We start from the raw sequence: 14,173 nt of genomic DNA on the forward strand, positions 1-14,173 counted from the left end.
GGAGTTTCTCGCTTCCCTCCAGCTCCCAGTCTCGCGTCTCGCCTCTCCCGCGCTGGTGCCCCGGTGATGGGCGCCGCATCTCTGCGCCTCCTCCCACCCCACCGCCGCTCCCCGCCAGCGCAGAAGCACAGCGGGGGACTGCTCCTGCCCTCTCGCTGAGGGAACCGGCCAGGCACCTTCCTCCCGGAGACCTCCTCTTCCTCAGGAGGAGAGAGGAGGGCTCTCCCCAGAGAGGGTTCCTCATGGGCAAGGGTTGGGTTTGCCAACGCTTGTGTTCGCCTCGAGCAAAACGGCTCTACCTGCGGCTCGCCGGGGCGGCGGGGCTGCGGCACAGGGGAGCGCAAACAGGCGGCTGAAACATGGAGATGTTCAGAAGAGGCCATGAAGCCTGGCCAGGTAGTCCTCTCCTAGCAAAGCCTGGCTCCTCACCCAGGTGGGAATTTCCCTTCTGGGGGTCCCGGGGGAGGCAGAAGGATGGGGTTGCTCGCCAACAAGCGGGTGCCAAATCCTGTCCTTTGACCCCCCCGTAAAGAGCCAGGCTGGACCGGGAAAGCATTCAGGGCGGGTTTGCGTGCGGAGACGGGATGCGCCATGCCCTTGAGAGAACGGCTTCGCCTCTTTGGAACTCAGCCCCGGAGCCCTGTGGCCGCCGTGGCTTCTGCGGGGCATGTTGGGCAACGAAGCCCTAGCGCAGCGCGCGACACCGCCGTGGATTCCTCGCAGACGAAGAGGCGTTGGGCCAGAAGAGCTTGTTCTGGGGCAGGCGAGGCCGCTGGTTTACTCGTCGTGGGAGAGAGTTGGGGTTGGGCTCAGGCTCTGAAATTCCAGGCCTCAACATGAGGTGGTGCAAAGCATCCGTGTCCCATCGGCTGCTCCCTGTGCAGCAGCCAGGAGGAAGAGCCGAATGCCTTTGGGGAAGAATGCGAGATAAAGGAGGTGCTAATGAGAGCTAGAAGAATGAAGTCATCAAAATATAAAAAGAAAACGAGGAGAGATTCTTCTAGGGGAATTCATGCGTCCCTGCTCAGCTCTGCAGCTGCCCGCCTGCGCCGCAGCAGCAGCAGGAAGAGGGACGCAGAACTTGAAAGGGTTTTTTTTTTCCTCCCCTATGCTTTCCACTGTAAGAACAGATTTTGGAGAGGGAATCCTGCTTTATTTATTATTTATTCAACAGGCATCCCAGGCACGCGGCACAACCCGAGCGTCTCCATTCCCCACTGGTGGAAGGCGGATGCTCGGGCGTACCCGCCTTGGGCAGGACCAGCATCGCTCCCCGGGTCGCAGCGACCTGCGCGCGGCTGCGCGTCACGGAAACCACCGCGGCCCCTATGCAAAATGCACAGGTCCTCCTGGAAGGGCTGTTGAGCACTTGCCACTCCAAAATGACTTTCGTGGGCAGAGGGAGCCATCTCCCTACCCCTAATGAAGGTGACTCACCCCGGAGTGGTTAGCGCATTAGCATAAAGAGCTCTACCCTCCTGCTGCCCTGCTTGCTCAATTAAAGTGCCATTTGAACCTGATCCCGTCTCTGTTTTGAACACACGCACATGCACAACACTGCTGCAGTAGTAAATATTTGCCCAAGGTCACCGCTGACACCTCCCGCGTTTAATGCAGAGGCCCAATTAACCTCAGCGCCCATGGAGCTGCGAGCAGGGCTGTCGTCTGCTGCGGATCTCTCTGGAAAACTGTTTGGGGGACCTAAAAAAAAAATACTTCTGTCCCTCAGCTGCGGTCCGGTGTGTCCCAGCCCGGCTGGGCCCCAGCATCGGGTCTGCTCTGCAGCTGGAGCCACAGCCGTGCGCGCCCGTCGCTGCCCCGCGGCCGGCGAGCGGGAGCACCAGCAGCAGCCGGTTCCCGGAGGGCAGAGAAAGGCGCTGGGGCTGAGCCCCCCTGCGTCATCCCAGCAGCTACGGCCAGCCCCCCCGTGCCCCTCACCCTCCGCGGTGAGGCTGTCACCAGGGCTGGCGTGGCACCGTCAGGCTAGGTAGCCGGCCACCGCTGCACAGTGCCCGCTGTCGGGGCTTTATTCCTCGCCGGCTGAGAGCCTCCGAGCTCGGGTGGGAGCGGAGCTGCCTGCCTCCTGCCGTCCCTGCGCAGACCCCCGCGCAGGCAGGGGCTCACCCGCGGGGTCCCTGGGGACGGTGCTTTGCCCTGATCTCCGGCACCATCCGCTAGTTGGTGGTGGCCTCGTTTCTCCCACGGCCTGACACGCCGTGTCTCGGGGCTGCGTGTCGGCGCCGTTGCCCTCGCTGCGTCCCCCCCGGCCGCCCGCGCAGGCTGTGCCCGGCGCCCAGACGCGGCCCCGGCTGCCCGCTGCGGCCCCGCCGGCAGCACTGCACACGGGACGGCGGCTCCGGTCTCCTGCCCGCCCAGCCGAAGCAGGATCGGGCCCCGCCGGGCTCTCATCTGGCTGTTTGTCCTCTTCTCGCTCGGTCTGCACAGATGCAAACGACAAGGACGGGTCGCAGCACAGCTATGAATTACGTGACTTGGCCCCAGCCGCGCGGGCTGCGTTTTCCCTGCCAGAAAAGCAGAGATGGGATTTAACGCAAAGTGGCGCATATTAACAATCCCGCTGTCAGGTCCTCCTAGGGAAAGGGATTTGTAATTCCTCCGCGCGGTGAACGAGGTGAGAACAAGGCTGTCTGCGGCCGCGGCGTTGACCTCCGCTGCTGGGTAGAGTACAGCTGCCGCGTTGCGCTGGAACGTCACAGCGTGACAGCTACCATGTGCCGCCCGTCCGGCTGTGACCGTACAGCGCGTTTGTGTCTGGGCGTGCAGCGGCGACGGCATCGCGGCGCGGTGAGGGCAGACAACGAAACGGCGGCGGGTCCCTGCGCACCGAAACCCTCCTCCGGCACCCGCAGAGATCTCTCCCGACCTCACCTTGAGGAGCACCGGGAGCCCGGGTGTATTTTCCCTCATGTTTATTTTAGAGAGGCGGCTCGTTTAACACTCTGGGCAGTCTTCAAATATAAATAACCTGTACAGCACGTACCCGCGTTCCCCAGGAACGAATTACACCGCCGGGTTCCCCCTCCCTTGCTGCCCTTTGATGTTACTGCCGCGGATGCGGATGCGTATGGATGAGCCCTTCATACATAACCATGTCACCTCACCCAACGCCGCGTCGCTGTAGGAGAACACCGGGACAGCCCCCTCCCCCCCCCCCCCCCCCCCGCCGCTTTGCTGAACTGGAAAGTGAAAATCCCCCATTTTGCAGCCCGGGCACCAGCGGAAGAACCGGCACCGGGCAGGGCGGGGGGGGCGAGGACCGCTCCGGGCGGAAACACGCACCACCTATAGCGCCCTCCGTGGGAGCATATACATCGCCCCCCATAGGGACGTATACAACGCCCTCCGTAGGGACATACACATCGCCCCCATAACGCCAGAACACACCGTGCCGATGCCCCCCCCGCTGGAAAGGGGTGACGGCCCCCGCGGTGGGAGAGGAGGGGACACTCCGAGGCCCCCCCGTGGGAAGCGGGGGGACGACACCCCGCGGCCCCCCCGGCGGAAGGGGGGGGGGGAGACCCCGCGGTCCCTCCCGGTGTGGGGGGGTGACACCCCGCGGCCCCCCGTGGGAAGGGGGGGGTGACACCCCGCGGCTCCACCTGCGGGTGGGGGTGGGGGTGGGGAGGGCGGCCGGGGGGGGCGGGACCCAGCGCGGCACCGCCCCCCCCGCCCCGCGCGCGCCACCGCCCGCCGCCGCCGCCGCCGCCGCCGCCGCCGCCGCCGTCTCCCCCGCGCCGCCGCCGCCGCCTCCAAGATGCCCGGGCAGCGGCGGGGAGGCTGCCGCAGCCCGCTGGTAGGTCGTGGCCCGGGGGGAGCGGGGGGGGTCCCGGCCGGAGCCCGGGCACCGGCGGGGCGGGCGGGTTGGAGGGGGACGGGACGGAGCCCGGCGGCGGAGCGCGGCCCTTCCCGGGGGGATGCAGCAAGTGGGGGGGGTGGGGGGTGGTGTTGGCCCTTCCCGGGAGCCGGTGCTCGGTGGTGCCCCCCCCGGTTTGGGTCTCCCCCGTTGCGAAGTGCGTTTGCGAAGCCGGGCCGGTGCGGGGGGGGGGGGGGCACCCCGCGCCCTTCCCGGCCCCTCCCGGCTGCCGGGGCCGGTCCGGCGGAGCGGGGATTCGCCCGCCCGCGCCATGTCCGCGCTCGCCGCCGGCCCGGCCGCTCACCGGCACCTCCCTCCCCCTCTCCTCCCCGGGACGAGCGCTCCGCTCCCGCTCCGCCTCTGAGCCGCGGCGGGGGGGGGGGGGGGGTGGGGGTGGTAGCGCTTTAAGCCCCCGCGGCTCTCGGTGCCCGGTCCGCCGCTGCCGCCCCCCGCGCCGGTCCCCCCCGGGGGAGTGGAGTTAAACGGGAGTTCGAAGGTAACGGCGTTCCCGGGAATGGGGGGGCAAGGGGGACACACGCACACGTGTGATGTAGCCCCTGGCGCGCCCCCCCGTCGCCCCGCGGCCCGGGCGGCCCTCCCGGGGGTGGCGGCGGCCGCTCCCGCCCCGGTGCCGCGGGCAGCGGCGCCCGTCGGGCAGCGCAGCGCCTTTCGCTGCCGCCGAGAACGCGCCGGGCCGCGGGGGAACGCTCAACCCCCTCGTCCTCCCGCTTCGTCTGCGTGCCGTGCCTCCGGACGCGCTCCGCCGCCCCTTGCGTTGCTGGAGCGCGCAGCCGGAGAGGGGTGCAGCGTGGCCGGGGCGGCGGTGGCCGCTCTGCCGAAGGCCCGGGCTACCGAGCGTCTGGGGAGGGCAAATGGCTCTCGTTGCTCCATAATTTCCTCAAGTCTTGACACGCCGGGGCGTTAATGGCTCCGGCTCTGCCTGCCCTGCCTGGCTCTCGCCCAGGCCGCCTCGCTCCCCAGCGAGCCCTGGAACCGCCACCGAGCCTTTGTTGGTGGAAGGCGGCTTCAAGGAGACCGGCTCTGCCTGGGGAGCTGCTGCAGCCAGACCAGAGCCCGAGCTGGTGCCCGCTGGGGCGCCGCTGGCTCCCGGGTGGCACGGGCTCGGCGGCCAACTCGCCACCGGGCAGCGTCCGGCGAAGCTGGGCAGCATTGCAAACCCATTGCCCTGCGCGCGCGGGGTCGGGTGGGGGCTCGAGCTGCGCCTTGACCCTTATAATGAGATCGGCGGTGCCCACCCTTCTTCCCCCCCCTGCTCCAGCCGGGCGGTTTGTGCCGGAGGGGCCGTGGTGGAGCTGCCTGCTGCGGGCAGAGCCCTCCGGCGTCTGCAGGTGCCGCGGGCTCTGCACTGTGGTTGGAGCTGCTGCGTTTCGCCTGCTGGGAGCACACTCGAAACTCCCCGCTTGGCTCTTGCCCCTTAATGAAGGGGTAAGAAAACGAGCCACGGACCGGCAAGCTGGCGGTGGCCATCTCCCCGCCCCGGGCAGCGGCGCTGGAACGCTCTCTCACCCAAGGGGGTATTCCTTGAGGATGCTGAAGATGAGCGAGTGGGATAGGAATAGGGGGAGGAAGAGCGAACGTCAGCGCCGGCAGCGGTTGCAGGGATTGAGGCGGGCGGTGGTGTTGGTACAGAGCCCTGGGTGTGCCGGCTGCCGCGCGAGCTGTCGCAGGCGGTCTGTGCCCTGCGGAGCCGTTTGCGGCGAGGGGTGAAAGTGGTGCGTGCGTACAGCCGGGGTCCTGCCGGGTGCGCCGCCTGTTTTGTAAACGTCGCTTTAGAAGAAGAAATGAAGCTGCGGCGGGTGATGAATTCCCTCCTTGCGGAGCGCGCTGTGCTCCGGGGGCCTCTGTGGCACCGGCACGGCTCGGGGGGTGATGCACTAAGTGGTTATGTGTTATTGCGTGTGTGTATGTATATGTATACACACACGTGTGTGTGTAAGCAGGGTGGGATCATCCTTGAGACCACGTGAGATTGATAAATGACTCATTTTTAAAATCAGGGTTGTCTTGTCCCTTATCGTCTCCTCCGGGGGATGGGGCGGCGTCTTCCCAAACCCGCACTGGGGTTTCCCGTCCTGACCCCCCCGGGCTCTGGCTCCGTGCGGGTTTCTGTGCAGTCCGGGGTTGGGGCCGCTGGAGTATGGGGGGGTTGAGGCTGTTATCTCTCAAGTCGGCTTCTGGGGGTCGTCACATCTCGGGGTCCGGGCGCCAGAGGGACCGTGGCTGTCGGCTGTCCCATCGGAGACGCTGCAGCCGCGCTCTCTCTGCAGGCTGCACAGCCGGTTCTTTACATGAAGCTAATGAGCAGCGTGATTAATTTGTACCTCTGGAGGGAGTTACTGCTTCCGATAACATACCCACCTTTGCTCGCTTGCGATCTCGCGCAGTGGTGCTGGTGCTCCCCGCGTCGGGGCGAGCTGGAGGGTGTTTTGGGGGGGTTGTGGCTGCAGGGGGGTACAGACGGCCGTGGGGAGCGCGGGGCCAGGGGCTGGTCTTGTCGCCAGGGCTTGGACCTGCGCTGCCGCTTTGGCTTGGTTTTAATGTTCTTCCCCGGAAAATGAGCGCGTGTTGCAGCTTAATGAGTGCCGGGCTGTACGGTCATCTTTTGCAAATGAGCAACTCTGTCAACCTCTCTGGTTAACGAGAGGACGCGGCGGGGAAGCTGATGACTGGTCTCCTTCAGCCGCCGCTTCCAGTGCGATCGCTTGCCGCTGCGGAGCATGGGGTCCCGAAAATGCCAGGGCAGGGAGGTCAGTGGTGGGGAGAATGGTCTGTCTGTGCGCCGCTGAAAGCCGCCTTGTGCCGTGCGAGGGCGGCACGGCCTCGGCCGTGGCTCCGGCAGCCCGCGCGGCGCTGGGGAGGGAGCGTCTCCCCCCGCGATCCTCAGCCGCCTTCCTGTTTTCTTACGCGCAGCCGCTGGAAAACATCGTGTTCGCTCTTTTTGCCGGCAGCCTGGGACCTGCCGCCGGGCTGCGGAGAGGGGGACGGTGCCGAGCCCGCGGCTTGCGCTGTCCTGGGAGGTGGCAGGGTGGCACAGCTGGGCTCGCAGCAGCAGGGACGCATGCAGCGCTCGGTGGCTTCGGCGTCTGCCCCGTTCCTCGCCCCAGCCCCGAGCAGGCTGGGGAGCAGGGCCGGCGGCAGAACAGTGCCTTTTGTGCCGCTGGACGCGCTCGGCCTTTCTCAGGAAATGGTTTATTGTGTTTGCTGGCAGCGCCCGGCTCCCGCGCTGCCTCCGCTCTGTCCCCGCGTGTGGGCAGCGCTGGGGAGGCCATGGCTGGGACGGGGACGTCCTTGCCCCCGCTCCGATGGGGCTCCCGGCTCTGACAGCATCCCCCGGCAATGCCACAGTGGGGAGAGGAGTGGGGTGCTGCCCCTCCGGACCATCCCGGTGCGGGGACGGGGCTTGGTGACCAAAAGCTTGGCGTGCCCAGCTGCCCCCCGCCCCCGCGTTGAAGCCCTTTGCCCTGTGCCCCGTTGCTCTGCCCCGTGGGGTCTGCCCATGGGGTCTCGGGGTGGGGGGTGTCAGGCATTCTGGGTTCGGGCCTCTGCCCCTTTCAGCTGCGTGGTGCCGGTCCGCCCTCGCGCAGCTCGCTGCTCCCCGCGTCGCCGGCTGGGCTCGGCTTCCTCCCCGGGCAAAGCAACGGGACGTGCCTGCGGGCGCCCAGGGACAGGCGATGTCGCTCTGCCACCCTTCCCCCGCTCCCCTCTTGCCTTTGGGGTCCTCCTCGCAGCGGGGCTCGAGCTGTCGTCCCTTTCCTGTCCCCCTTTCCCTCCCCCTGTGATGTCCCCTCCTTCTGCGCAGGGCTGTTCCTGGGGGACGTGGGATGTCCCAGTGTGACACCAGTGGGACAGGACCAGGGCGGGAATGCTGCGTGGTGGCGGGCGCCATCGCTTCGTCCCATCGCCCGCGTGCTCCGCGGTGCCGGGGCTGCCTCGGCCGCTCCAGGCGGGTTTGGGCTGTGCTGAGCCGGGGGGGTCTTCTAAATTGAGGTGGCAATGGCTCGCGGGATACATGAGCCATTTCACATGTTTCCTGTGGAACTGGTGGCCGGGCTGTGCTGCAGCGGAGCAGCTGGCCCGGTAGCCGCCCGGTGACCGCCCGGTAGCCACTGTGCCTGATGCTCAGCCGCCTGCTCTTCCCTGGCTGGGGGTTGGTGGATGGTTTTGTTTCCTTTTGGGCATTTCCCGTGGGATTTCCGCAGTCGGAAAGGAAGAGGGTGTGGATGGGATCCGCTTCGAATGCGGCCGTCGGCCGAAGTGCCCTGTGGGTGCGCGGGGACACTTGCTCCCTCCTGTGTGGGTTAAAAATGATGCCGGATTTTTTTCTCTCAGAATTTAACAGTAGAGAGAGTAAAGAGAAAGGGCGTTTGCTGTGTGGGATTGTTGTTGTTTGGGTTTGTTTGGGGTTTGTTTCTTTTTGGTGGTTGTGTTTGTTTTTTGTTTTATTTTTTTTGTTTTACCGCAGTTGCAGAGTTGGATGCTGCAATGTCTCAGGCTCAAAACTGTGTATTTTCTCTCTCTCTCTTTGGCCTCTCTGCTTGAGAGGGAAAAGGAAAACCCAGTAGCCTGTCAAAGGGGAAGGGAAAGCCCGCTAGCCTGTGAAAAGCCAACATGAGAAATAGTAGGAAGGCCGCTGTGTCGGCGAGAAACGGAGGGCAAATCGAGAGATGCTTTTTGGGGGCTGTGCAAGAAGGCACTCGGCAGGTCTGCGTGTGCCAGCGCGGCGCGCGAGCCAGCCGGGGTACGGCAGGAGTCCCGGGGCTCTGCCTGCTTCCCGTGACGTGGCTTGGCATCCCGAAACAAACGGGACTCGGTGCCTCCGCCGAGCGTTATTACTGTTGTTTATAACTGGAATTCATGTCTAAGAGGGAAAGGAATTGCTGGGTCTGTTTGTTTACTCCTCGCCTTGCAGACGCAGGAGCTAGACCACAGTGGGTAATGGCCTAGAAATTAAATTTCATTTTAATACGCAAAACCAATTTTGAGTTGGTTGACCGAAGGGGAAAAAAATAACCTCAGAGAGCGGGCAGAGGCCTCGCTGAAGCAGGAGTCAAGCACGGCGTAGCCAACGCGAGCTGGCGGGGGGTGGATGGGAGCGAAGAGAAGGTGCGTACGCGCGCGCCCCTCCGAAACGTCAGGGCTGACGTGCAGTGAATGAGCGGCTGCTTTCCCAGAGAGGCACGGGGCGGGTTAAAGGTGTTTCACGGGCAGTCGTCAGAAGACCCTCGCTAAATCCGGTTGTGTCACTGGGCTGATTAAAATTAGGCAGGGTGAGGCCGTCTGATGGTGCTCGAGCACCCGGAGCAGGGGTGGGCTGAGGTCCTGGGAGGGAGGGAGGGGGGCGTCGGGGGGGCTGCGTGGCGCTGCAGCGTGGCCTGGCTGAACGCTGGGCTGTCTGCTGGGTGCTGCCGGCTGCTGGTGCTGAGCACCCCCGTGACGGTGGCACTGGTGGCTGCTGTGCTTACGGTGGTCCCACGTGTCCCCTCCAGGGCTTTGCTTTGCCCAGCCGGGGGTCCCAGGGCTCGGTGGCTGTGGGACCTGCTCTCTCCGCTGTCTCTCCCGCGGCAGATCCTTTGGGAGGGAGGGAGCGGGCCAAGCGGGGGTGGCAGGGGTCTGCAGTCCCCGTGCAGGGGGGAAAGGACAGGCGCAGGAGCTTCGTGTCCCTCCCATGAGTGCTCCAGAGCCCCGGCGCTGGACCTGCCGCCCCTGCAAGGAAGCAGACATGTGTCCGGGCTTCAGCAGTGCCGCACCGGGGGATTTATCCTGCTCGGAGCTGCCCTTGAGCCAGCGCCAGGGTGATCGCTGCCCTCATGCTGTGGCTTCGGATGAGCACCTCTTCTTACTTCTTGCATTCAGCTGAAATCTCACGCAAGAAAACACTTCCCCCCCCCTCCCCCCCCCCGCACTGTGAGGTTGGTGAGACGCCGGCAGAGGCTGCCCGGCGAGGCTGCGGACTCTCCACCCATGGAGGTACTCAAAACCCAATGGGCCGCGGTCCTGGGCAGCCCGCTCCAGGTGACCTCCGTCACGCAGGGACGGTCTCTGCGCTTGGAGGTCCCCCCCGACCTCAGCATTTCTGTGACTTCCCCAGTTTCTCCCCCGAGGGTCCCTGGGGGCGCGGTGCCCCGTGGTCCCCGGGGAGGAGCGATGCAGTGGATCCAGCGCTCGCCTTGTGAGGTGGAAGTTTGGGAGAGCGGGTGGCCGTGCGCTGTCACCTCGTGGGGTTTGGTGGCAGGAGGCCTACGGCAGCCATCGGTCGGTGTGGTGTGACTGGAGGTGGTGTCGCTCCTGGGAGTGACGCGCAGGGGAGGGCCTGTTGCCAAGCTGTTAAATGGAGTTTAATATTGGGGACCGCTGTCTGGAGGGGATGAGCATCAAACGGGGAGCGAGGCACCGGCGGGTGAGCTCCTGGTGAAGGAGGGACAATCGCTTACCCTCCGTTTTGGGGACGGCTTTGCCGGGAGCCCCCTGTGAGCACGTGTGAGTGGCTGCTCGGCAGCGATGGGTTGGAGGAACGATCGTGGGAGAACAGAGAGGAAAGGTGAGATGGTGCCTCAGGTCCAGAGGTCATCCAAACCACTGGGTTTGTGGCTGAGGAGGGAAGAGATGGAAGGAAATAAGGTACTGCATCAGGGCTGGGATGTTGCTGAGAGAAGGGCCCTGAGGGACGTGGGGGGCCCTGTGGGTGACGCGCTGGGTGGACATTGGACATTCCTCTTTGCAGCCTGCCTCTTGGGCCAGAGGAGAGAAGAACCCTTCCAGGCAGTTAGGGGTGAGCTGAGCAAGGAAAGCATCCTGCGTTGAGGAGTTATTTTAATCTTTTAGCCCAGTGCCTGCAGCAGCAGCGGCGGTGTCCGGAGGAGCCGTCCTGCACGGTCACTGTAGCTCTGCTGCCGGCTCAGCTCCCCCAGAACGGCCGGGGAGTTCGGATGAGAAGCAAGGCATGGATTTTTGATGGTGTGCATGATGAATTGCTGGAAAAAGAGAGGTGGTGAAGCTCCAGGAATGCGCTCCGTTGGCATCTGAGGGCGTCCGGATGACGGGGGGAGCGCCAAGGCAAACCTGAGCCGGGGGCGAGATGCGGTGGCCTCTGCTGTGTGGGTGATCAGGCCGTTCGTGGGGCCTCTTGCCCTTGAAACTGCCGGTCTCAAGGTCACCCAGGGGTTTCTGCCACCTGGGAACAAGCCCTGCGATGATGTGGTGGCCCCAGCTCGGCACCGACGTGCCCGCGGTGACGCCGCTGCGGTGTCCCTGGGGCACCAGGCCTGCCGGCGCTGGGCGCCGTTCCTGCGGGCCGACTCTGCCTCCAGCGGCGGAGCTGCCGCTCGTGCAAAGCCGCGCAGGGCTGCCGTGCCCCGTCCTGCCGAGCATCACCCCGCGGTTCTGCCCGACGCGGGGCAGGAGAGCGGCGCTGCCTGTCCCCGGTTCCTCCTGTCTGCGTGGGGCGGTGGGGGCGCCGGCCGCGATGGCGGGGCGCACCGGGTGCAGGAGAAATCCAGAAACCGATTTGTTGGGGAAATATATTGGCTCAGGAGCGTAAAGGCATTTTGTTTACGTGAAAGCATCCCGTGTGTTCTTAAAGCTGGCGTTCCTCCGGAGCAGCCTGCCCGCGCGTCGGCTGTCCCCCCAACGCGGCCGGCGCGATGAGGCAGTGCTCGTGCTGCCGAGGGCTTCTCCCGTGGTCGCTTCGCTTTGGCACTCGCGTTGTCTTCTCGTCGCCGCGAGCGGCTGCCCCAGAGCTGAACAGTTCGTAGCGGGGCGGGAGCGCAGAGCAAGGACCCCGACGGGCTCGGAGGCTCCGCTTGCAGGATGCCGAGCTGCCGCGGAGTGCTGCCGAACGAGCCAAACTCAGTTGCATTTGTTTAGCAAATTCGCCCTGATTTCTTCTGGCTGGCGCTTTGCATCACGGTGTGGTTGCGGCGTGCTGGGGCCTGGCCTGGGCGCTCCGCTCTGCCTGCCTCGCTTGTCTTCCCTCCCAGAAATGTGCTCTGATATTTATTTCTTTTATTTTTTTTTTGGTTTTTTCCTTTTTGCTTGGAGTTTTTCCCTGGCTGCGGGTGGCTCCATCTCTTGCTCCCCGGTGCTGGAAGCGTTTGCGTGCCTGTAGGAAGGAGGAACGTGGGCTGTGTCTTGCAGCAGGGCGGTAGGTGCCGAGCTGCACGTCTCGGGGCCTTTTCTGCGAGGAGCAATCCTGGCCGTAATCATCCTCCTGCTCGGCGCGTTCCTCCTCCGTGGCGGGTGGGTGGGAGATGTCCTCTGGGGTCTCGGCTGGCCCCACGGCCGTGCCCGAGGTTCTCCTCAGCCCCTGATTTTCTCTGTGTCACCTCTCAGGTCTGCTTTCCTCCTGGGAAATCTCCCGTTTCTTTGTCGGCGGGGGCTGACCTCTCCTGGGGACCGGCTCTGCTGCTTTGGCCTCTCTGGGATTTTTCTTCTTCTCAGCCCCTGACCTGGTGCATCCTGGCTTCCCCGTTCTCCCTCGAAATCAGGGTCCTTCCCTCTGCCTCCTGAAGGATCCACCTCGCCGCCCCAGTTCCATACTGGGACACCCGTCCCATCTCCCTTCCCACCGCTGCTCCCCCTCCCTCCCTCCCTGGCGCCCGCTGCCCCTCCGACTGATGCTCTGCGCCCATTCTGCGGTCACACTGGGGGGGTTCTTCCTCGCACCCTGCTGGAGGTGCTCTCTCCCGTTCCTCGCTTGCAGGACAGGCTTATTTCAGCTCTTCTTGTGTCTCTTCCCCTCTCTCCTGGCGCCTCCGCTCCCCTTTCCCCCCGCCGTGTCCTTGCTCTCCCTTATCCCTTTCCAAACCCGCTGCGGTCGCTCTCCCCGTCGCCGGTGGCTCCCAGGCTGCGTCTCCCCATCCTTTCTCCTTCCGAGCCTCTGCTGCCCCCCCGGACGCGCAGACCCTCCCGATGGCCGCGGCCGTGCCCCAGGTGTGCTCCCCGCTCTCCCATCCCCAGCCTGGGCACGGCCCCGCTGCGCTCGCCCTGACCCGTGGGGGCTGCGGGGGGCAGCGGGACTGCGGGGGGCACGAGAGGCGCAGCGGCGGTGCTGAGCTCTGCTGCTCGGGGGGGGTCGGTAAATCTTCCCGCGCGCCCTCGCTAGCTCACTGCTGGGCACGGCCGCCCCCCAGCGCAGCACAGCACAGCGCAGGGACGGTGCTGTGGCTTCGGCTTTCGGTATCGCAGGCGCCTGCCTGGGCTCGGAGTGTTTGGGCTGCCCACGTGCCAGCGGCGAGAGTCTGCCTATGGCGCGAAACGGAATTTCTGGGAAGAATATGGCACTGGTCTCGGACTTCGTTATGCCTTGAAAGCCCAGCTTCTGGTTGTCATCAGAAGATGCTTTTTTTGGGTGCTGGCTGCCGCTGCCCTCCTGGCCCCTGTCTGCCTGTGTGACATGTTTGCTTTTTTCTGGCATGAAATATTTTGGTCTTTTTTCATCCTTTTATATCTGACCCCTGAAGTCCTTTAGCAGCGTTGCGGCCCCGCTGTCGGGAGGTGGTTGGGGCTGCTCCGCGGGGGTTGTTAGAGGCAGGGTGACGTGTGTCACGGCGCGATGCCACAGGGCTGGCGTCCCCTCAGAGCGCAGGGTGCCAATGCCCTCTGCCGCGCCGGGGCTGCCGTGGGCGAGGACCCCGCTCCCACCCTGGCCCCAGTGTCCCCGCTGCGTGGGGGGGACAGCAGGCAGGAGGGGGGGCTCGGGCTCCTCCACACTGCTGCTCAGTGCTCCAGCGCTGGGCTGAGAAGGACCATGGGCTGGGCATGCCAGGCCAAATTGATTTTTTTTTTTTTTTTTTTATATATATATATATAATTTATTTTCTTTACTGTTTCACTCTCGTCAATACTTTCTTAAGCCTCCGGCCACTGGTGCGGTCCCTGTGTCACCCACAAAGTGCTGTGCTCCCTTCAGCATCCTCGGGGTGCGGGTGCATTTGTTATTCTTCACCAGCCGCGCGCTTCGCCGTCTGTCTGCGGAGACGCAGCGCGCTTCCCGCGGAGAATCGGGGCAGTCGGATGCTCTGGGAGGCGAAGGCGCCTCTGCCCGTACAACCCCGTCTCTGGCGACCCTCGCGCAGGGTCTGGGGTTTATTACAAATGCGAAATACGGAGCGTTTGCTTTTTCTTTCAGCTCATTAAAAGAACACTTCAGTGTTATGTAGCAGGTATTCTCTCTGCTGTGCCTCTTGTCAGTAAAAGCCTCCCCCGGCACCCGCAGGCAGGGAGGGAGCGGCACGGGAGGAGGAACTTGCCACTGTAGTTGCCTGCTTGGTCTCGTGGATC

At 64.9% G+C, this 14,173-nt stretch overlaps 1 protein-coding gene across 1 annotated transcript in view; it reads left to right on the top strand.

Annotated features, from left to right (window-relative positions):
* Positions 1-3,747: 3,747 nt before the first annotated feature.
* MID2 (midline 2) overlaps positions 3,748-14,173 on the top strand; it is a 109,341-nt gene continuing 98,915 nt past the window's right edge. Inside the window, exon 1 of the mRNA XM_082488080.1 lies at positions 3,748-3,814. The gene's annotated coding sequence lies outside the window, so the exon portion shown is untranslated. The remainder of the gene's footprint in view (positions 3,815-14,173) is intronic.

The sequence above is a fragment of the Vanellus vanellus genome, assembly GCF_965231255.1.
Source record: "Vanellus vanellus genome assembly, chromosome: 10".
Classification (NCBI taxonomy): Eukaryota; Metazoa; Chordata; class Aves; order Charadriiformes; family Charadriidae; genus Vanellus; species Vanellus vanellus.